This window comes from Panthera leo, chromosome B4, assembly GCF_018350215.1.
Source record: "Panthera leo isolate Ple1 chromosome B4, P.leo_Ple1_pat1.1, whole genome shotgun sequence".
NCBI lineage: Eukaryota > Metazoa > Chordata > Mammalia > Carnivora > Felidae > Panthera > Panthera leo.
In genome coordinates, this window is record NC_056685.1 from 38307967 (window position 1) to 38329747 (window position 21781).

The 21781-nt window shown below is 47.5% G+C and overlaps 1 protein-coding gene across 11 annotated transcripts in view; it reads right to left on the minus strand.

Moving 5' to 3' along the window:
* CRACR2A (calcium release activated channel regulator 2A) overlaps window positions 1-20527 on the minus strand; it is a 134173-nt gene extending 113646 nt beyond the window's left edge. For 4 of the 11 annotated variants that reach the window (XM_042945543.1, XM_042945547.1, XM_042945536.1 and 1 more), the window contains exons 1-3: window positions 20355-20526; window positions 8072-8285; window positions 2323-2595 (exon numbers count right to left, since the gene is read on the minus strand). The gene's annotated coding sequence lies outside the window, so the exon portion shown is untranslated. Of the gene's footprint in view, window positions 1-1790; window positions 1905-2322; window positions 2596-8071; window positions 8286-20354 lie in introns of all 11 variants that reach the window. The other 7 variants (XM_042945545.1, XM_042945544.1, XM_042945541.1 and 4 more) reach the window with 6 other exon arrangements.
* Between the last annotated feature and the right edge of the window lie 1254 nt (window positions 20528-21781).

The window sequence follows — 21781 nt, forward strand, 5'->3', positions numbered from 1 at the left end:
TCCCTTTGTGGGGGGGGGGGGGCGCCTGGAGGGGTCAGTTTGTTGAGCCTCTGACTTTTGATTTTGGCTCAGGTCATGATCTCATGGTTCATGTGATCAAGCCCCATGTCAGGCTTCATGCTTAAGATTCTCTCTCTCCCTCTGGCCTCCCTACCCTCCAAAAAAGAAAAAAAAAGAAGAAGAAAAAAAAGATGACTAATTGGGGGGTGGGGATAAGGGTTGGGAAAATGTCCAAACCAGTGGTCAGCATATGGTTATTAGAACCCAGTGTTTCCAGTCCTCTTGACAATTCATAGACATTTCAGAATTTTTAAGGTACATTTAGGTACAATACAAAATGGCAATCTTACCCATTGCAGCATTACTTGTAATAAATGCCAAATGACTGAAAACAACCTGTGTCCATCAGCAGGGGACTGGTTGAGTAAATTAGGGTACATCCCTACAATGAAGTACTATGTCCCTTTTAAAAAAATGATGGGAAAGCTCTAAACATACTAATAGAAAAAGAGCGCCAAGATAAGTTAAGTGAAGGGAAAAAAAAGCAAGGTTAAAAAGAAGTGTGTATAGTGAGAAAAAACAGGATGGAGACATAAGATATATTTGTAATGACTTATATTTGCAAAATGAAACTCTAGAAGGATGTATAAAACTAATAAAAGCGGGGAGGGGGGCACCTGGATGGCTCACTCGGTTAGAAGTCTGACTCTTGATTTCAGCTCAGATCATGATCTCATGGTTTTGTGAGATCAAGTCCCACACCTGCTTGGGATTCTCTCTCTGTTAATATTCACCCCTAGCCTTTTGTGTGTTTCTATCTTGTCACCCTGAATGAGCTCACTTAGTGTTCCAGGGTAAATTCCAATAAAGACATGGTGAAGCCCTAACCCCCAGGACCTCCAGTGGGAGCTGATTTTGAAACAGGGTCATTGCAGATGTCACTAGCTAAAATGAGGTTGTACTGGAATAGGGTGGGCCCCTAATCCAGTATGACTGGTGTATTTATAAGACAGTCACATGAAGATAGACACACAGGGAGAAAGCCATGTGACAACGAAGGTGGAGCGTGAATTATGTGGCTACGAGCCACAAAATGCTAACGATTGCGAACAAACAACCAGAAGCTGGGTAGAGGCATGGAAGGATTCCCTTACAGGTTAGGGAGGGAGCATGGTCTTGCCACACCTTGACACTGGGTTTCAATCCCCCAGAACTCTGATATAATAAATTTCTGCTGTTTTAAGTCACCCTGTTGGTGGTACTTTGTTATGGCTGCCATAGGAAATAAATACACTCCGGCCAGCTCAAGTGACAGAGCCATCTGACACTGTTCCATCTCAGTAGGGGCTCGGTAGACACAGAGGGCAACTCTGTCCCAATGAATGAAAACTTTAGGACCTTGGCTGATCAAGTTTTATTGCATAGGTATGCAACAAAAACTCAGTTGGTCAATAACTACTGAGTACTGACCTTGTGAAGAACATAGGAAAAAGAAAATGTTCTCTATCTGCCCTCAGGGAGTTGACAATGTGATTGAAGATGTCAGACAGACACAAAAAATATAATACATATATATATATATATATATAGAGAGAGAGAGAGAGAGAGAAAGAGACAGAGACAGAGACAGAGAGACAGAGAGACAGAGAGAGAGAGAGGGAGACACACACACACATGCACATTATATACATATATATACACACATACACATTATATATATATATATATATAATACATATATGTAATATAACACAATACATTTCATATCGGCCAAATAAGCATGATCTCACCCCCCAGTGGATGCCACAGAAGTCACTCCCAACTAAATCCCACTGGATGCTGTCTGGCCTCAATCTTCCACTTTATTTCATTTTAGCTGCTCCTGACATGTGTGTCCGGAAGACCTGGGAAAGTGTTGGAATGTCAGGCTAGTAGACAATTTCTAGAAGCTGTCACCACTGCTCCTGGCCTAAAACCGAAACCTCTTGCCCACTGCGGATGCCCACTGCTGTCCATGATCACTGTCTGCTACCCCTCAGTTTCTTATCAGCTCCCTTTTCCTGTTCAAAGAGGAAGACCATGAACAATAAGCCTACTCTACACTTATCTACAAATCTGATATGCAGGAAACACAAAATCCAGGTGGTCTGGGGGTCTGCTTCGGGAGGTCACCTAGAAGAGGTTTTAAGAGGGGCTACAGAAAATCAGAGACCCTTAGCAAAGATACTGTCATCTGCATCATCACTCAAAACCTTTGCTTATTTGTCCCAGCCACCTGGCAGGTTCCCACTATACCTGCCTCTAGGAACCTCCGGTCCTTACCAGAAGGAAGCCTTGCATCCGCTTCCACGCCTGGGGTCGGGGAGGCAGCACACAGGACTGAGCTCTCCTGGAGCTCTCTCTGAAGCCCAGGCCTCCGGGTTGGGCTGCTCTGAGACGAAGAGACGTGGCAGTGGGAGTGCCAGGTGGACACCCAGGCAGGGCTCATGAGGAAAAGTGGCAAGTGGCTGAGGCTCCACCCTTGACAAGCAGCCTGATGACCTGACTTTGGCTCCAGGCCAGTCCCCTGAGGGGCAGCTGTGGTCAGGGTATGACCTGCAGGTCGAACAGACAGAGGAAAGGTCTTTTCACTTTGACTTCACGTAATTCATTATAGATTCTCAGAGTAGAAAAGGCCTTTGAAGTCACTTAATTTTTAGCCTGTTGCTTATCAAATGAACTTCCAGATGGGCTTTGAGTCTGGCTTTGAAGCAGACATCACTGCTTGCCTCAGCAACATCCATCTCTCCCTTGCTCCTTTCCAACAGAACTCCAATTGTGTTACCTCTCAGCATAGGCGACCTATGCCCAGCTCAGGGGCCCTATCCAGTCAGAACACATGCAGGCCCCTTGCTTGTGGGCAAGTTTGGGATGGGTATGTCACTCCCTCTGGTCACGGAAACATGAGAGGGGCCTCCTGAGGATGTTTCTGGAAATGTTTTCCTGGCTCTTAAAAAGAGAGATGCAGCAACCTCTTCCTCTGCTGGATGTTGTCTTGTCCAGCCACACGGTGACCTTCTACAACTACGTTGTGACCATAATGCATAAGCATAAGGGAAGAATGGAGAAAGAAAGAACCCAGGTCCTTGATGATATCATTGAACCAACCACTGGACTAATCAGCCCTGATGTCACTCCCCCACCTTCAGACTTCTCATTATACAAGTAATAAATACCCCTGTTGTTTATGTTCACTGAAATGGGTTTTGGAGTTTTGTTTTTACTGCCTACAGCTAAGATGATCCTAAGTGATGTGCGTTCAGACATTCCTGGAACCACAGGACCATATTTCTGAAGCACAATCTCACCATACTGACTATAGCTTCCCAAACTTCCACATCATTCTCTTCCCACCTTTTCTTTTTTTTCTTTTTTATTTATTTTTGAGAGAGAGAGAGAGTGCAAGCAGAGGAGGGGCAGAGAGAGAGGGCGACACAGAATCTGAAGCAGGCTCCAGGCTCTGAGCTGTCAGCACAGAGCCCGGCAGAGGGCTCGAACTCATGGACTACGAGATGACGACCTGAGCTTAGGTCTACACTTAACCGACTGAGCCACCCAGGCACCCCATCTTCCCACCTTTTCTTGGTAGTCCATCATCTCCCCAGACTTGACACATTTGGCCATCTTTTCAATACAGCAATCAATTCTACAGTATATGCCAATTCGGTCATTTAATTAATTAGACATTTTGAGTTCCCTATGACATTCCAGACAGGGACTCAAAAATGAAGCCTTGAAGGGTACCTGGTGGGTGAGACCCACCCCTGGCAAGGAGGTTAAGTACCATGTGGCAAGCACATGGTAGGATGTGCACACTGGGCATGGAAGACCTCAGGGTAGGCAGTGCTAGCAAAAGCACCATGGAAAAGAAACTAATTCCTGAGGGAAGAGTAGAAGATGGTGAGCAGAAAGACCTTCACAACCAAGGATACGAATAATGATGAAAATATAATAAACAATGATGGCGGTGAACATTTCCTGAGCGCTTACAGCAAACCAGGCACTGACTATTTTTTAGTGCTTTCTGAGTATTAACTCAGTTAGTCCTCCACCAAAGCCTATTAGGTAGCTCATATTATTAGCCTCATTTTATGGAAAAGCAAAGTGAGGCATGGAGAGGCTGATATAGGAAGTGAGAGGCAGAGGCAGGATTTCATTCCTGGCGCCAATGCTCCCAGGCTCATACTCTTGACTCGTCTACATCAGTGATTCTCACAATGGTCACCAGAACAACAGCACCAGAAGCCCCTGGGAACCTGTTACAAATTCAGATCTTGGGCCTCATTTCAGACTTACGGAAGCAGAACCTCTGGAGGTGGTTCCAGAATCTCTGGAGGTGAGATCCAGCATGCTGTGTTTAATAAGCCTTCTGTGTCATTCTGGAAGCCCCATAATGTTTGAGAACCCCTGACTGACACCATAAACACATGATGAGAAAGGATGGCATGTTCAGAATGTTCAGAGGAAGAGGGATGTTGGGAAGAGAAGCAAAGTCAGCAGGGAAAATGGGGTAAATCTGAAGAACCCTGCATATTAGCCTAAGGAGAATGGGCGTTATGGTATAGGCATTTTGAATGAAGGTGGGAGATGAGGCAGAGAAGTGGCATGATTGAGCTTTGTTCTTTGGGGCAAGATCTCTGCACTGGTGTTAGGAATGGACCGGAGGGGAAACGGCCAGAAGGTGGAAGCCCAGGTAAGAGCAGGGGTTGCACTAAGCTGGTGGTAGTGCACAGAAACAGGGATGCAAGAGGAGAATGTAAGAGACAGGCTGTGATAACGGCTGGACATGGGATACAGTGTTTGCAGAGTTATCCAGGATGCCTCCACAGCTTCTAGCTTCAGAAGTTAGGTCGGTGGAGAAAGTGTTTAGCTAGACTGGAAATGCTGGAGAAGGAACAAGTCTGGCAGGGAAGATAATTAAGCACATTTAGGAAACGTGAATACTGAGGTATCTGTGGCATATCGGGATGAAGGTATTTCAAAATACAATGAGAAAGAAAGGGGTGGGGTCCAGGCTGGACACATAGGTTTGGGGTTCACCTGAATAAATGTGATACCCGAGACCACGATAAAGTTAAGGCTGATCACAGATTGTGTAGGAAGGAAAAGAGTGAAGGTTGGATTCATGCAGGATGAAGGGACTCTGGAGCAAGTGAGCAAAGGAGACTCAGAAGAAGAACTTAGAGAGGCAGAAGAAAATAAAGGAAAGAATGTTGTCTCAGAATCCAAGGACGAGAAAAGTTGGAGAATGTCTAAAGAAGCAGAGGGTTGACAATGGCTTCCAATGAGGAAGTGTCAAGTGTCAAGACTGAGAAGAAAGACTGGATTTAGCAATGGGGAGGTCACAGGTGAACTCAGAAAGAGCAGTCCCAGTGGAGGGATAGAGGCAGAAGCCAGATTCGTTCATAGACTTATTCTCTAGAGAAGCAATATCTACCATACTCCAGCCAGGCGTTGTACTTTGTGTTGGAGATATAGTGACAAGCAGGACACACATGAATCCAACCCCCAGCAGGTGGTGAGGGAAGACACACAATGAACAGACATGACAAAAATAATGATGGAATCACAAGTGAGGGAAGTGGCTCTGATGAAGACATGAAGATATACAGAATGCTTGCTCTAGGGAGTGGAAAGCAACAGCACTAGCAGAGACAGAAGATGAGGGAAAGGAAGGGATGTTTAAGGTGAGTTCCCCAAGACGAACAGGAGTGAGCCAGGGAAGAGGATGGAGAGCGGGGACAAGGAGCAGCCCCTGCAAACACCCTCAAGGAGAAAGAGCTCTCATGTGTTCAGGAAATGGAAGGAAATGGAAGTGAAGAGAACAATTTTAACATGGCAGGGAGTGGCCAGGGATGCGGGATGAAGGGGCTCTGGGGGCCGGGTTAGGGATCTGGGACTTCATCCAAGCAGTTTTAGTAAATCACTGATATTGTAATCTAAAAGTTTGGGACAGTCACAATCTGATTTGTTTTTTAAAATATAACTTTGGCCAACTTGTGGAGAATAGAATGGGTAAGGGAAAAATGGAATGGTGAGTGGATGTACCGAAAGCAGGTGGGGGAATATTATAGCCCAGGTGAGAGATGGTAGTGTCCTGGACCAAGGTGGGAGATTCTAGAACTTCTTAGAAGGTGGGATCAGGAGGACTGAGGGATTGGATATGGTAAATAGGGAGAGGGGTTGAGGCCAGCTTGTGCTCTATGGTCCTCTCTACGTCCATTTTGGATACTCCCAGAGGATCACTGAGCTGGAGTAACATGTGCCCCTGAATTCCAAACAGAGACAAGACCAAGCCCCAGTGGCTCTCCATGACTCATAGCAGCAATTGGGAGACAAGTCTTACCCAGCCTCCTCTCCTCAGGGTGCCTCTAACCCCTTAGAGATAAAATGATCCCTCAGATAGGAGGTCTCTTGAAAACCTCCTCATCTTGTTTGCTTGTACTACTTCTGGGGTCGTGTCCTTGGGGGGTGGGGCACAGAGCAGAACAAGCCTCCATCACTCTACCACTTGGGCTGGAAAGCCATGCTGGCTGGCTTCTCATTAAGGCACACATGCACTGTTCAGGGTGTTCATAAACTACATTCAGTACAGTGTGGACAATTCTAGGTCCCAGAGGCCAATCTCCATTGGGTTACTCTTCCCACTCATAATTTGCCATTTTGTTTTTTTTTTTTTTTTAGGTAGGCTTTGCACCCAGGGTGGAGCCCAACACAAGACTTGAACTCACAACACTGAGATCAAGACCTGAGCTGAGATCATGAATTGGACGCTTAACTGGCTGAGCCACTCAGGTGCCCCAATTTTGTCAATTCTTTTTAACAGAATTTCTTTCTTCATATATACATAATTTATTGTCAGGTTAGCTAACATACAGAGTACACAGTGTGCTCTTGGCTTCAGGAGTAGATTCCCATGATTCATCACTTAGATACAACAGCCAGTACTCATCCCAACAAGTGCCCTCCTCAAATAAATATTCTAAACTTCTTTTTCTGGCATTATAGTAGGCTAAGTACTTTGACCACCACCACCACCCCACCCTTGCACTAAAAACAACGGAAAAATCTTGTACAAAATACATTTTTAAAAAATATATCTCTAAGAGCACGATGAGCTGGCAAGAGAAGAAGGAATTCACTGGTCAGGGACTTCTGCAGATAATGGAATATCTGGACTCTGTGCTGACAGCTCAGAGCCTGGAGCCTGCTTCCGATTCTGTGTCTCCCTTTCTCTCTGTTCCTCCCTTGCTCATGTCTGTCTCTCTCTCTCAAAAATAAATAAAGATTTAAAAAAATTAAATTCATATAATAGGGATACCTGGCTGGCTCAGTTGGTAGAGCATGCGACTCTTGATCTCAGGGTTGTAAGGTCAAGTCCCATGTTGGGTGTAAAGATTACTTAAAATAAAATGTTTTTAAAAAATTCATATGGGTCGCCTATGTGGCTTAGTCAGTTAAGCATCTGACTCTTGGTTTCAGCTCAAGTCATGATCTTGTGGGAACTGGAGCCTTGCATCGGGCTTCTTGCTGACCCTGCAGAGCCTGCTGAGATTCATATTCTCTCTGTCTCTCTCTGTCCCTCTCTCTCTCTCAAAATAAATAAATAAATTTAAAAATTCACATAATAATACCACTTATACAAGGCTGTTGTGAGGAATAAATGAGCAGACACATACAAATGCTCTCAACATAGCTTCTGCCTCCAGAAGATGTAAAATAAATCCTAATTTCCTATCTCTTCAAAATGTAATAAATAAACAAGGAAGGAAGACACTGTTAGCAACAGAGAATTACTGCCTCTGCTTCAGGTGGAAGATACAATTCTGGCACTTTGTCACAGCATATGAATCTGCACTACAGAGCTGATGCTTAGCAGCTGTTTCCTTGTTATCTTTTCAGTATCAAGCCCAATATCTTCCAAACAAATATGATATCTCTATTTTTAAAATACTGCATGTGCACACACACACGTTCCAGGGATATGTACACTTTGGATTTCCATTTAACTCACAATTGTAAGATAACCTACGTTCGCAGTTTTAAGAGATCATAAAAAATGTGTTTGTCCATCCATAGGGCAAAATGGTTCATTCCACCTGCTTCCCTGTCCCAGGGCTCTTCTGACAACCAGGAGACAACAGGAGGCACACAGATGACCCCTCTGCTGCAGCTTCTGCACCCCTGTCCCCATGCTGAGACACTCTCCCTGACTCCATCCTGGACTTCACTCTGTTTCACAAGGACTACGAAAGAAGAGAAAAGGCAGTTAAGAAAAGTTAGCTTAGACCCTTTGAAGTTCTCTGCCTAATTTTCATTTGGCAACAATCTAGAAGGCAGCGGGGGGGGGGGGGGTGTGATAGGGAGTGGGGGTGGACAAAACCAGGGAGGGGATAGGGACACCTGGGTGGCTCAGCCAGTTGAGCATCTGACTTTGGCTCAGGTCAAGATCTTGTGGTTCTTGAGTTCGAGCCCCGTATGGTTCGAGCCCTGCGCTGGGCTTGCTGCTGTAAACGCAGAACCTGCTCTAAATCCTCTGTCCCTCTCCTGTGCACATGCGCTCTATCTCAAACATAAACATTAAGGAAAAAAAAAAAAACAAACAGGGAAGGGAAGGACAAATCCAGAACCAATCTTCCCTTGATTGTGTCAAGGAAACAACTAACACCAGTCCTGAAGTCCTAAGACCTGGGCTGGCATCCTTACTCTTCCATTTGTTCCCATGTGTCCTTAGTCAAGCCACTGAACCTCTCTGATTTTATTCTCCTCACCTGTAAATTGGAGGCAGTAATTATATCATATTTTTGGAGAGCATCTTACAATTTACTAAGTGTTTCCATAGGCATCATTTCATTTAACATGCACAGTGGAGCATACAACACCCAGCATTATAATCACCTCACTGCTCTGCTGTGAAGATTTAAAAGCGGAGCATGGGACTGCTGTGCAAACAGCAAAGAGCTTGGTCCGCAGGAAGGATCATCGTCAGCATACTGGTCTTAGCTTGTTGGGAGTCGGGGATCTGTAGTCCAAACATCTGCATTTGAATTCTGATTCTACACTTATTACCCGGATGACCTTGAGCAGGTGGCTTGGCTTCCACCTTCCTCACCTCTAAGCTAAGGATGAGAGTAATAGTCCTGTCTCGTAACTCAGGTACATGGGAGGCACTCAGTGAATGAGAACTTGAATCTACACCAAGTGAAGCTGACAGGTGTCTGACCACACACACCTGCACCCGCAGCCAGGCACCATGCTCCATCCTTTCTTCTCCACAGCTACCTCTACTCTCTATACCCCTGGGCAAATATTTGTGAAGGAAGGGCAGGAGCTCCGGATATCAGGATGTACTGTGGATCGTTTCTTACAGACGACAAAGCCTCAGATTAACACCTCTATTTGTGGGGCATCTCCATGCTGTTGGGGATGAAACGGAACCCGGGCTCCCCGAGGCGCCAGTCAGCCTGGACCCTTCCCATTTCTGCCTGAGAGTCTTGCAAGCTGGGAGCTCTGGACTCTGGTCACTGGCCAAGCTCACCCTATTGGTAAATGGCACTGAGGCCTGAGCCGACTCCCCACGGACCTATTTTAAAGACCTACAAAGCAAATGGTCAATTTAGCTCAGTCTGGTGAATGGATGGGGACTACTTGGCTGCAAAAAAATATAAGCAGCCTCCATTTAAAAGGTTTTATCCTTGTAAAGTGGTTTCCCATTGTTACTGCTTCATTCTACTGTTCACAACATGCCTAAGAGATGTGATGGGCATGGGGCCATCAGTGGGGTGGGTGGCTGAGGCCAATAACAGTGAGCAAGTGCCACAAACTTGCTGCCAAGTATAACTGCTCCGCTTGAGCTTTCTGGTCTTACCCGACTGCCTGCTTCCACTCCGGGGGCCAGGTCCTAAGAGAACTACATCCTAAGAGAACCCCATTAGGACTTCCATCAGACTGGCATTTGCATTCAGGGGGACATGAGGCGTGACTCTGTCACTCAGCTTGTGTCTTAAGCTACAGAAGAAAACACGCTCAGGAGCATTACTTAGGCCCAATCAGCCTGGAGTTTATAGGCTAACGGCCCTGAGCAGTGGCGTGGACACATGTGTTCCATGGGTGAGGACAAGACAGTCAGCCATGACCGTCACTGTGCTAGTTAACATCTCTTTCTAAAGTCCTCTGGGACAGCCTGGCCCTGACTTTGCAGCTGCAGACAGCATGGCATGGCTGTGTGGTGCGTGAACTAGTAAGGGACCCAGGCAGGTAGGGGCAGAAAGGATGGTAAAGGCTGTTGCCAGGCCTCAGGTGTGCCCCACAACTAGGCTGAAAAGAAATCAGGCAACAGACATGAAAGAAGCCAATGGTGGGCTATTGTTAAAGGAGTTATCACCTGGGCTTCTCCTCTCTGTCTGTTTTGGGTAGCTTTCCTGGTGGATTACTTTGTACAAAGAGTGTGAGTCTCTGTGGGTGGCCCTGCCTGCTTCCACTCTACAGCCCTATAGAACCTTCTGCGTGGTTCTAACACATCTCCATCCTAATGGAGCATGGTCCATATAACACAGGTTTGCACCCATGCAGAGCCTAGAACCCTCCGAGTGCAGACACACATGTGCCCAGGCAGGACAGGCTGTGCTGAATTCTATACAACATCTCTGTCCACGTGAGAGAGGAAGGATCAGAGAGTTCTGGCTCCTAACATTTTTTAGAGGGTAAACTGGGTCGGTGATGGCCAGCAGGAGGAGGAGGTAACCCTTGAAAATATTGGTAGGGTTGGGGCACCTGGGTGGTTCAGTCGGTTAAGCATCCGACTTCGGGTCAGATCATAATCTCATGGTTAATGAGCTCAAGGACCACATCAGGTTCTCTGCTGTCAGCACAGAGCCCGCTTCGGATCCTCTGTCCCCGTCTCTCTCTGCCCCTCCTCCATTCATGCTCAATCTTTCTTCTCTCTCTCTCTCTCAAAAATAAATTTAAAAACATTAAAAAATTATCGGCAGGGTTAAAGCATGTCTTGTGGGTTTAATTTCCATTCAGAAGGGCCCTTAGACACTGTCTATTAAAATGAACTGAAGGATTCTCATGGAACACTCCTCCCAGGACTCGATGTGGCCACCCATCTGCTGAATTCCACTATCACTGAAAGCCCAGCTCAGTTCTCACCTACACTGTTACGCCTTCTCTAAAGCCCATTTCCTTCCAGAGTACACACTCTGTCTTGCCCTCTTTGTAACAGTCGCCTATGCTGTCAACACAAGTATTAGGGCCTTTGTTCTTTCTGCCAGCACAATGTACTGCACACAGTAGGTGCTTAATCACTACCTGTTGATCCATTTTGTTTAAGTTTTGGGGTTTTGTGGGGGGGGGGGGTGGGGGAGGCTGGCATTAATAATCACTAAAACCACATTCACTTAGCCCCTGAAGTATCCGAAAATTCAGATGTGGTAAGTGGTGTAATGTGATTGTTATTCAGAACAAATTAGAGCTCTTCATTCTATTTCTAACTCCAGCAAATAGGGCTTGCATGTTTAAAAAAATAGTTTTAGTTTGCAATGTGTAATTACATAATGGAGGCCTAGTAATTTTTTTTTCATTAACATTCATTTCACTTAGCAGTTCCTTTTTGTGTCTTTGTTTCTGATTCAAGCAGCAGTCCAGTATATTAAAATCACATTCCTTAAAAAATGCTAGAGCAGACTTCTCAATCGGTCCTCCCATCCCTATATTTCTGACTGGCCTGTGCCTGGAGCAGCTTACCTAGTGCCAAGTCAGAGGAATCTGCTCCCATGTTACAGGTGTGTTAACAGAGCTCTGTTATTCAGCAGACCGCACCCCCCAAGGGATTAGCCTTTGCAGGGAGCCTTTCTGATACAGAAGGATCAGCAGCAATGGGGGAGATGTCCTTGATGTAAGTATCTAATCTAGAATTAGATTTGTGAACTCAGACAAGTTATTTAACCACTCTGAGCCTCAGTCCCCTCATCTGTAAAATGGGGATGCTAAGTCCTAGATTAGAAATGGTGCCTGGCACATGGTAGGTACTCAATAAATTATCTTATGCAGGGAGCCCATGTCAAAGTCTGCTGGATACCTTGCTGTTTCTCCAGCTGACCTCATTCCTGGGCTTAAGCCACATCTCCCAAAAACGAAACCCTGAGCCCCAAGCAAAGATGAACCCTAGAAATCTGAGTGTGAGGCAACACAGCAGGGGCCAGCAGAGTCCACAGACAGGGTGATGGAAAGCAAGAAGAAAGGTGCCAGACAAAAACAGACACATAGACCAATGGAATAGATAGAGACCCCATAATTGGACCCACAAATGTATGGCCAACTAATCTTTGACAAAGCAGGAAAGAGTATCCAATGGAAAAAAGAGTCTCTTCAGCAAATTGTGCTGGGGGAACTGGACAGCAACATGCAGAAAGATGAAACTAGACCACTTTCTTACACCATACACAAAAATAAACTCAAAATGGATGAAGGACCTGAATGTAAGACAGGAAACCATCAAAACCCTAGAGGAGAAAGCAGGAAAAAAAACCTCTTTGACCTCAGCCACCACAATATCTTACTCAACACATCTCCAAAGGCAAGGGAATTAAAAGCAAAAATGAACTATTGGGACTTCATCAAGATAAAAAGCTTCTGCACTGCAAAGGAAACAATCAACAAAACTAAAAGGCAACCGACAGAATGGGAAAAGATATTTGCAAATGACATAACAGATAAAGGGCTAGTATCCAAAATCCATAAAGAACTCACCAAACTCTACACCCAAAAAACAAATAATTCCGTGAAGAAATGGGCAGAAGACAGGAATAGACACTTTTCTAAAGAAGACATCCAGATGGCCAACAGGCTCATGAAAAGATGCTCAACATCACTCCTCATCAAGGAAATACAAATCCAAACCACACTGAGATGCCACCTCATGCCAGTCAGAGTGGCTAAAATGAACAAATCAGGAGACTATAGATGCTGGCAAGGATGTGGAGAAATTGGAACCCTCTAGCACTGTTGGTGGGAATGCAAACTGGTGCAGCCGCTCTGGAAAACAGTGTGGAGGTTCCTCAAAAAATTAAAAATAGATCTACCCTATGACCCAGCAATAGCACTGCTAGGAATTTACCCAAGGGATACAGGAGTGCTGATGCATAGGGGCACTTGTACCCCAATGTTTATAGCAGCAATCTCAACAATAGCCAAATTATGGAAAGAGCCTAAATGTCCATCAACTGATGAACAAAGAAGATGTGGTTTATAGATACAATGGAATACTACTTGGCAATGAGAAAGAATAAAATCATGCCATTTGCAGCATTGTGGATGGAACTGGAGGGTTTTATGCTAAATGGAAGAAGTCAGTCAGGGAAAGACAGATACATGTTTTCACTCATATGTGGATCTTGAGAAACTTAACAGAAGACCATGGCGGGGAGGGGAAAAAACTAGTTACAAACAGAGAGGAAAGAAGGCAAACCATAAGAGGCTCTTAAATACAGAGAACAAACTGAGGGTTGGTGGGGGGTGGGGGAGAAGGGAAAGTGGGTGATGGCCATTGAGGAGGGCACTTGTTAGGATGAGCACTGAGTGTTGTATGGAAGCCAATTTGACAATCAATTATTTTTTACAAAATAATAAGTCATTTAGTACAGCAAAAAAAAAAAAAAAAAAAAAAAGGAGGAGGAGGAGGAGGAGAGGAGGAGGAGGAGGAGAAAGGTGCCAAAGAGACACACACTGCAAAAGATAAAAATGCTGGAAAGAATGTCTGCTGAAGAAACAGGAAATACATTCTGGCACATTTGTAGTCAGGACAAACATGTTGTAGGGATAAATTACATTGCCCTGAGTAAATGCAGAGTCAGGCTTCATCAGAACACCAAGAGGGGACAGAAAAGCACAACTGCTCGTGATTAAGAATAAGAACTGACATGGTGACCAAATCCCTATGGCCAAAGAGAATTCACCATCTATCTCGCCGTGGGAGGGACCCATGCACGGTCAAAGCTAAACTCGCACTTTATAGTACGTGTGTAATTAGTTGAGAAGCTTAATTTAGCAGTTTGGTAAATTCCATTAGCAGTTTATCTATGGTATGTAATTAAGCTATTTACAAGCAAACCCTTTTTGGCTAAAGCCTCCAGTGAGGAATCCTAATGGAAGATGGTTCATGTGACATATACCCAAAGTTTTGCAGATTCTAGAAACCTTCTGGAGTAGACGCTGTGCTTGATTCTATACAATGACATTCCCATCCAGACGAAGGAGGAAGGTCAGAGAGTCCAGAGTCAATCCCGGCCTCTGGCATTACCATGGCCTCAGGATGTTGCATCTCTGATGCCGCATCCTCATCTCGAAGGATGAATGATAGTAACTACCATAGCGGACCATTGGGAGAAATATATGAGGTGCTGTATAAAGTGCTCAGCACAGAACCCAGCCCAAAGGAGGGTAGTGTCACAGAAGCTCGTGTGGCAGAAACAAAGAGTAAAAAAAAAACAGCACCCCAGCAAGTATCAAGGAAGAGCAGCAAAAAGATTGCCCAAGTGGAGGGGGCATCTGATAGCTAGGCCACTGCGAGAAAGGAAGCTGAGACACAGCACGATTGGGGAACTCTCTGGGGTCAGGGTTAATACTTCACCGTATCAGTTGGGAAGATGAAGACACGTCTGGTGGTGGTCGTGGTGGCTACACAGCACTGTGAATGCTGTTTTTTTTAAGTTTATTTACTTATTTTTAGTGAGACAGAGAGAGTGTGAGCAGGGGAGGGGCAGAGAGAGAGAGAGAGAGAGAGAGAGAGAGAATCCCAAGCAGGCTTCCCACAGAGCCCAATACGGGGCTCCAACTCACCAAACCGTGAGATCATGACCTGAGTGGAAATCAAGAGTTGGACGCTTAACCGACTGAGCCACCCAGGTGCCCCAACACTGTGAATGTTCTTAATGCCACTGAACTACACACTTAAAAATGGTTAAAATTGTAAATTTTATGTTCTGTATATTTTACTCCAATTAAAAAAAAGACCAAGTTACCAAAAAACAAAAAACAAAAAAACAAAAAAACTCTAAAATAAAACAATATCCTAAAACTGAACTCTTAGCCCACTGAAGACATTAAAACAAAAATAACAGAAAGGAGAATTAGGGTCGCCTTCTCTCTGTGGGACTCAGGGAAGGCAGTGTCTGTGCACCCAGACACCACTGAAGGCTACCACCTCTTTCGCATGAAGCTGATCCTTACCCAGGACATCTGTTTATTACTTTCGTAAAGGTTTATTTACTTTTGAGAGAGAGCAAAAGCAGGGGAGGGACAGAGAGAGAGGGGTCTGAAGTGGGTTCTGCTCTGACAGCAGAGAGCCCGATGAGGGGTTCGAACTCACGAATCGGGAGATCACGACCAGAGCCAAAGTCGAATACTCAGCCCACTGAGCCACCCGGGTGCCCCCAGGATGTCTGTTTCATACAAGCTGCCAGAAGACTTGAAAACCCACAGCCACCACGGATCATGGCATCAGAGAAAGAGCTAAGATTCTTATGCAGAACAATTCGTCTTTTCTGATGGTATCTCCCCGATAGTAATTTCTGACCATAATTCAGATGAAATAGAAGGAAGCTTCCAAGGACCTCCACCCCTTCCCTTCCATGTTCTCTGGGGACAGTGGTGCTGCTGTCTTGTTCAGGTTATAAACAGAGTGGCTTTGACACACACCCCCCCCTTCCCCACAGAAATATAAACCCTAGCTGGAGGCACATGTAGCCTCTCTGGCCAGGGTCTCTAACCCCCTTGGCCATGACCTCACTGGTGTCCGCAGCAAGGCATGCCAGCCTGGTGCCACCATTCCAGAGAGTAAAGGGCTGTCCTGTGCCTCAGGGCACTCCTGCTATAAATGCCCTGTGGCCTCACTGGGGCCCAACAGCATTTCCCAGCTGTCATTACAAGCACAAGGGCAGCAATGTGGTGTGGAGTTCTGCTGGAAGCCGGACACAGTGATTCGGTGACACAGGCCTCTGTGGGGACCTTTCAATCAGGAAGGCCCTCCTGCGGCTCACCAGCATGCCTTTGCCCACTGTGCTTCGTACCCTGTCACAGGCTCTACCTCCAACGCCTCCACTTTCCTCTGTGTCTTTCCAAGGTTGACCCACTCTTCTGGGTTCAGCTCAAATCCCACTTGCTCTGTGAGGCCACAAGATATATACTTGACTCTGCTTGCTCTGAACGCCAACAGGACTGGCCATTTTTTTAGACTAACCCTCCAAGGGGACTGTGAACGCTGGCTGAAGGGACGTGGCCTCTCTTCTTAAGTCAGGTCCCCTGGGGGCCCTTAGGTGGCCAAGAGGAGCTCAGGAAGCACAGATGCTGATTAGGTGAGAGAAGTTGTCCCTGTCCTCTGGGGAAGCGGGGGCTAAGATGGGCATGCTGGCAAGGAGCGACAAGACCTGGATGGTCGAGCTCAACAGCAAAAGACACCACGACCAAAGGGCTCCTGAAAGCCTTCACTGCGGTGCCCTTTCATACCTATTTGCTCACCCAAGGCAGACTGGCAGGTAATTATTCCCATTTCACTGAAGAGGGAAGAAACTCAGGCTGAGGACACATGGCTGGTCAGAGTCAGAGCCAGTCTGGTTCTGGTTCTGGGTTCAGCATTCAGAGGTGCAAGCTGAGGGATGGTTGAGGCATGGCCCTGGGGCCAGGTTGCAAGTTCAAATCCCAGACTGGCCTCTTTTTTTTTTTTTTTTAAGTTAACTTTTATTTGAAAGATAGAGAACAAGTCAGGGAGGGGCAGAGAGAGAGAGGGAGACAGAATGCCAAGCAGGTTCTCTGTTGTTAGCTCGGAGTCGGATGCGAGCTCGAACTGGGGAACTGTGAGATCATGACCTGAGCCGAAACTGGGAGTTGGACGCTTAACCAACTGAGCCACCCAGGTGCCCCCCAGATTGGCCTCTTATTGGCTATATGACTTCAGGCAAATTACTCTACTTCTCAGAGCCTTGGCTTCCTCATCTGTAAAATGGGGGTTCAGTTCTGTGTTTACTCAGGGTGGGGCTGCTGGAAGTCCATCTTCCTCCCCTCCCACCCCATCGAGTACAGGTGTGGGGTTATGTGGATTCAATGTGGCAAAGCTCCATCCAAGTACCTGGGCCAGCTGCAAATCCTGGAGCTCAACACTAAGCAATCTCTAAAGTAAATAAAGTGAAAATAAACCCATCGTCCAGCTAATGGGAGATTGTCTTCTTGTCTGCACTGGCAACTGAGCCATTGTAGCCAGGCCCATACTTCCCTGGTGCTGCTGTGAATTAAAAGGGGAGCTAAGGAAGTTGCCTGGCCAGAAAGGCAAATGCAGGCCCTGCGGGGGGAGGGCACCCACACCATGGCCCCAGAGGGTCTTGGCACACTCCAGCCTGGGTGCTAAGTTGTACCTTCTCACCTTTCCTCCAAGCCCAGGAGGGCAGAGGATTGCACAGACCCAGGAGAGCGCAAGGAGCAAGGGCTGGGTGCTGAGCCAATCCAGCCACACTGCTGGAGCTCCCTTATAGAAGGAAGGTTTCTGGGGGCGCCTGGGTGGCTCAGTGGGTTAAGTGTCTGACTTCGGCTCAGGTCATGATCTCACGGTTCATGGGTTTTCAGGTTTGAGTTCATGGGTTCAGGTTTGAGCCTGCTTTGGATTCTGTGTCTCCCTCTCTCTCTGCCCCTTCCCCATTCATGCTCTGTCTCTGTCTCTCTCAAAAATGAGTAAATTAAAAAAAATAAATAAATAAGAAGAAGAAGAAGGAAGGTTCCTTCCCTCCCACAATTTCTCAGGCCCAGCCCCCAGGGCAAGGTAGCTCTGTTATGTGAATAAGGGGTCTTTAGCACAAGGTCAGTGGGGACAGAGGTTCTTGGAACCTGAACCACATGGGAAGCCTGTCTGCTCCCACCATCCTGCATCTCCTAGAAATGCCCAGAGCATCACCCAGGGCCAGACCCTGCTCACCGCTAAGATGCTGCCCCCAGCAATGCCTCCCCAGGCCAGCCCATCCAGAGTGTGTCAACAAGCAGGTCAGGGAAGAAAGAGCCCCACTGACATTTTGAGAAAGCCAGGGCTAGGAGCCAAAACAAACTGACAAAGGGAATGCCTGTCAGCATAAGAATCTGTCACAAAAGAAAATCCTATATTCCTCAAGTTGGGAGGGACCACTGAATGTAACTTTGTCCGTCAGACAGTGGCCCCCTTGAGTCACTCTCTGCAGTAGAGGGCCTTTAGGAACCCACTCCCAACACAGGCCCTCCAGAGGATCTTGTTACATCTAACCCAGACCAAACATCCTCAGGGACCCAGTCTGAAAGGCCAGAGTGGCTACAAAGCAGGAATGAATCAGAACCTAGAGACCCGAGGCCAAGGCTGTCTAAACAAGGTGCAGCCTGTAAGGACAAGGCCCACAGCGTGCTTCCTCCTCTGTCACTACAGCTTTGACCACAGCTCGGCTTCCTATCCAGCTGATGTCATGCTAAGCTAACGGTTGAGAGCAGATATAAGAGGAAACAACTACCTAAAAGCTCACATGCTGAGTTCTGGAAGGGGACAGGGGAGTCCTCTCTATCTTAATGCTGGTGGTGGAGGGCCAGGGTCATGTGATGCTGCAGATCCAGGCTCTGGAACAGCCCAAATGTCTACACTCAAATTCTGCCTCTACCATTTACTGGCTGCGTGACCGTGGGCACGATACTTTGCCTCTCTGTTCCTCAGTTACTTTTTCTATAAAAAAAAGTATGACAGCAGAGTGATGGGGTTGTTAGTGAAGCGTCAACCAGGAAGCATATGTGTTCCAGTTAATGTGTACTGGCTGTCATAAGGAAGACCAATTTGTCCAGGGTGTCCTGCATCATTATTAACACTCTCCTTTTCACTCTCATAAGTGAATGGATTGCACGATAAATTCTAAGGCTGACTAGCTCTTGTCTTTTCTTTTATGTCCATCTGGTTATCTCCCGGCTTTGTGCCTCTCTAAGTACTGGGGAGCATGTTCCTGAAGTGTAGATCCCCAAACATAGCTCTGCCCATGCCACTGACTTGTCTGTGCCATGGACTTAGCTCTTTCTCCCTTCCTTTTCTCTTCACTGTGTCCCTCCCTCTCCTTCCTCTTCTCCCACAACCACCCTCTCCTTTCTGCTTCCCCCCATCAGTGCCTACGGGGGCTGGCAGTGGGCACAGGTACCTTCTGACTTGACTGACAGCTCTCACTGGCCATGCACACTTGGATGGGACACCCTCTGGCTCTGACTAAGCTAAGCCTTAACCAAATTTCTCTTAAAGGAAAGGAAACAATTTGAGATGTCAAGGAAATTACTTGACCACTTGATGGATGAGTGGAAATAATGGGCCATTCTGTGTATGCGTGTGTTGTTTAAAGGAAATAAAGGCAATACGGGCTTAAAATGGTCCATTCAATGCCAGAACCTGTCTATAAAAACCTTCTCAGAGTCAAACACGGGGCAGTCCCCAACAAGTTCACTGTGTATAAGTAGATGGACATATGGACTCAGCAGGCTTTTCCAAATGCTTGGCGAGATTCACTACATCCTGGTGCTAATATACATATACACACGTGTGCACACACACATATACACATGTGCCTACACACACAGACACACATGCACACACACACATGCACGCACACACACACACACCTAGTCCACAGCTGCAGGGCCAGCTGAGTCATGTGGCCAGACCACAGCAGGAACAGGCCCAGGGAGGAAGTGCAGCCCCAGTAATAAGCCCATTTCCTGACCTTCTTCCTTTGCTCTGGAAGGTTCTCTTTCTGTCTCTTTGTCTTTTGATTCTCTGTCTCTCTCAGTGCTTTGTGTTTACTCAAGGTAACAGCCATGCTTTTGTCCTGGTCCACGTGGCAAGAGCTCATAACAGCACTGACATGCAAGTAAGGAGTTTTCGTTTCTAGACCTGTGACCTTGGGCAAGTCACTTCACTCTGAACCTCAGTTTCCTCTTCTGTAAAACGAAGAGGCTGGGTGTGGCAAAAGGGTCCCTGAGGGCCTTCTGGATCTCAACCCCAGTGCTTCTCCACCCTCCTCCAGTCCCTCTCAGGGATCTTCCCGACCAGGGCGCAAGGGCCGGGCACGGCGTGGGGGCAGGAGTGAGGGAGCCCCGCTGTTCCCCTCCGGGGCACACAGCCTCCCCTGCCCCCCAACTCCATGTGCTGCACACACATTCGCGCACACCTGGCTGCCCCCGGGGGTACAGAGAGGAAACGCCGACTCCCGGGCTGCACCGCGCACAGCGGGGAAAGGGGAGCGCGCACCCCTCGACCCTTCAACCCTCCTCCACCGTACCTTGGGCTTCGCTGCCTTCCCTCTGACCCGCCCTTGCCGTGGGTTCAGTTCACAGCTGTCAGGTGGCCTCTTGCCAGGCGGGGCTGCTCCACTTTCTCCGCCCCAACCCGTACCGGCAGCACCAGCCCACGGCGCCAGAGAAGTGGCGGTGGCGTGCCTGGAGCCCCCCACCCCCACCCCCGCTGCCGGCGCCGCCGCCCCCTGGGCACCCTCCAGGATCCGCCCTCGCCGCGCGGTGGGGTCTGGGCCGGCGGGAGGCGACCTCAGCCAGCCGGGGAGCCTGGGTGGTGAGGGCGGGGCTGCTGCTGACTTAGCCTGCCTGACTGGTCAGACTTCCCGGGCCCCTCTGCTCCAGTGCCCCTAGGCCCCTCGCCCAGGTTTCAGAATGTTTACAGACCGCACAGCCTGGTAGGGCCCTGCTTTTCTCTCATTTTGGATATGCACCCCTGAAAAACTCCAGGTCCACCCCAAGCCCACCCCTGCTGTTCAACCTGCCTGGATTTTGTCCTTCATACTCCCCTGCCTCTTCTATACGGTGAACTGTGGGCATAGATGCCCACATAATAACATCCAATACATATGTATTAATAAAGCATTAAATAAATCTCCAGAGGCCTCCCAAGGTTCAGGCTGACGGATGACCCTCAGCCTGGATATAAAACCTTCCTGGGCAAACTGGCCACATGCTCATTTTCCAGCCTCAACCCGTCTGCCCAAGACACACACATGCACCCCAGCTCTAGGCACCCAGGCTGTTGCCAAACAGCAGCCTCTGGGAGTTCTTGCTTTGCCTGGAACACCCTTCCCCTTTCTTGTCTGAGTTTGGAACTCTTATTCATGCATCCAGGCCCCGCTGAAATGTCCCCTTCTCCTGGAATCCTTCCCCAGACACTGACCCCAGTAGAACACCCCTGAATCTTCTCTCTGGGTGCACCATTCTGGTGCTGCTCATACCAGCACCCCCTTTCTCCCTTTCCTCTGGTCCTACAACAGGGGTTTTGTTGTGTTGTGTTGCGTTTTGTTTTTATTTGGGAGGAGTGCTGAATGCCTCAACACTATGGTTTGGGAGTGAATGGGAAGTGAGGAAATGGAGGAGTGAGGAGGGGCCCCTCTCAGGGAGGCTGGCAGCAGAGGGAAGGAGATAGTGTGCAGGGAGGGGGAGAGAAATGTAAAGGAGACAAAGTGTTTCTAGATCGAGGTCAAGAATCTGATGAAGAAAGAAGGAATGGGGAGAGCAGAGGGGTCAAAGGCCCTGGTTCCAGAAGAGACAGGAGGGCCTGGAGAGCACGGGTGGGGGTGGGGAAACCCCTAAGTCCCAGAGACTGTGGAAGAAGATAGCAGTGGGTAAGGGTGGGGAGTGAGGCCCAAGAGGAAGGTGGAGGGATGTCCTGGGTGATTCCCCGAGTTCTCTAGAACACAGGAAAATA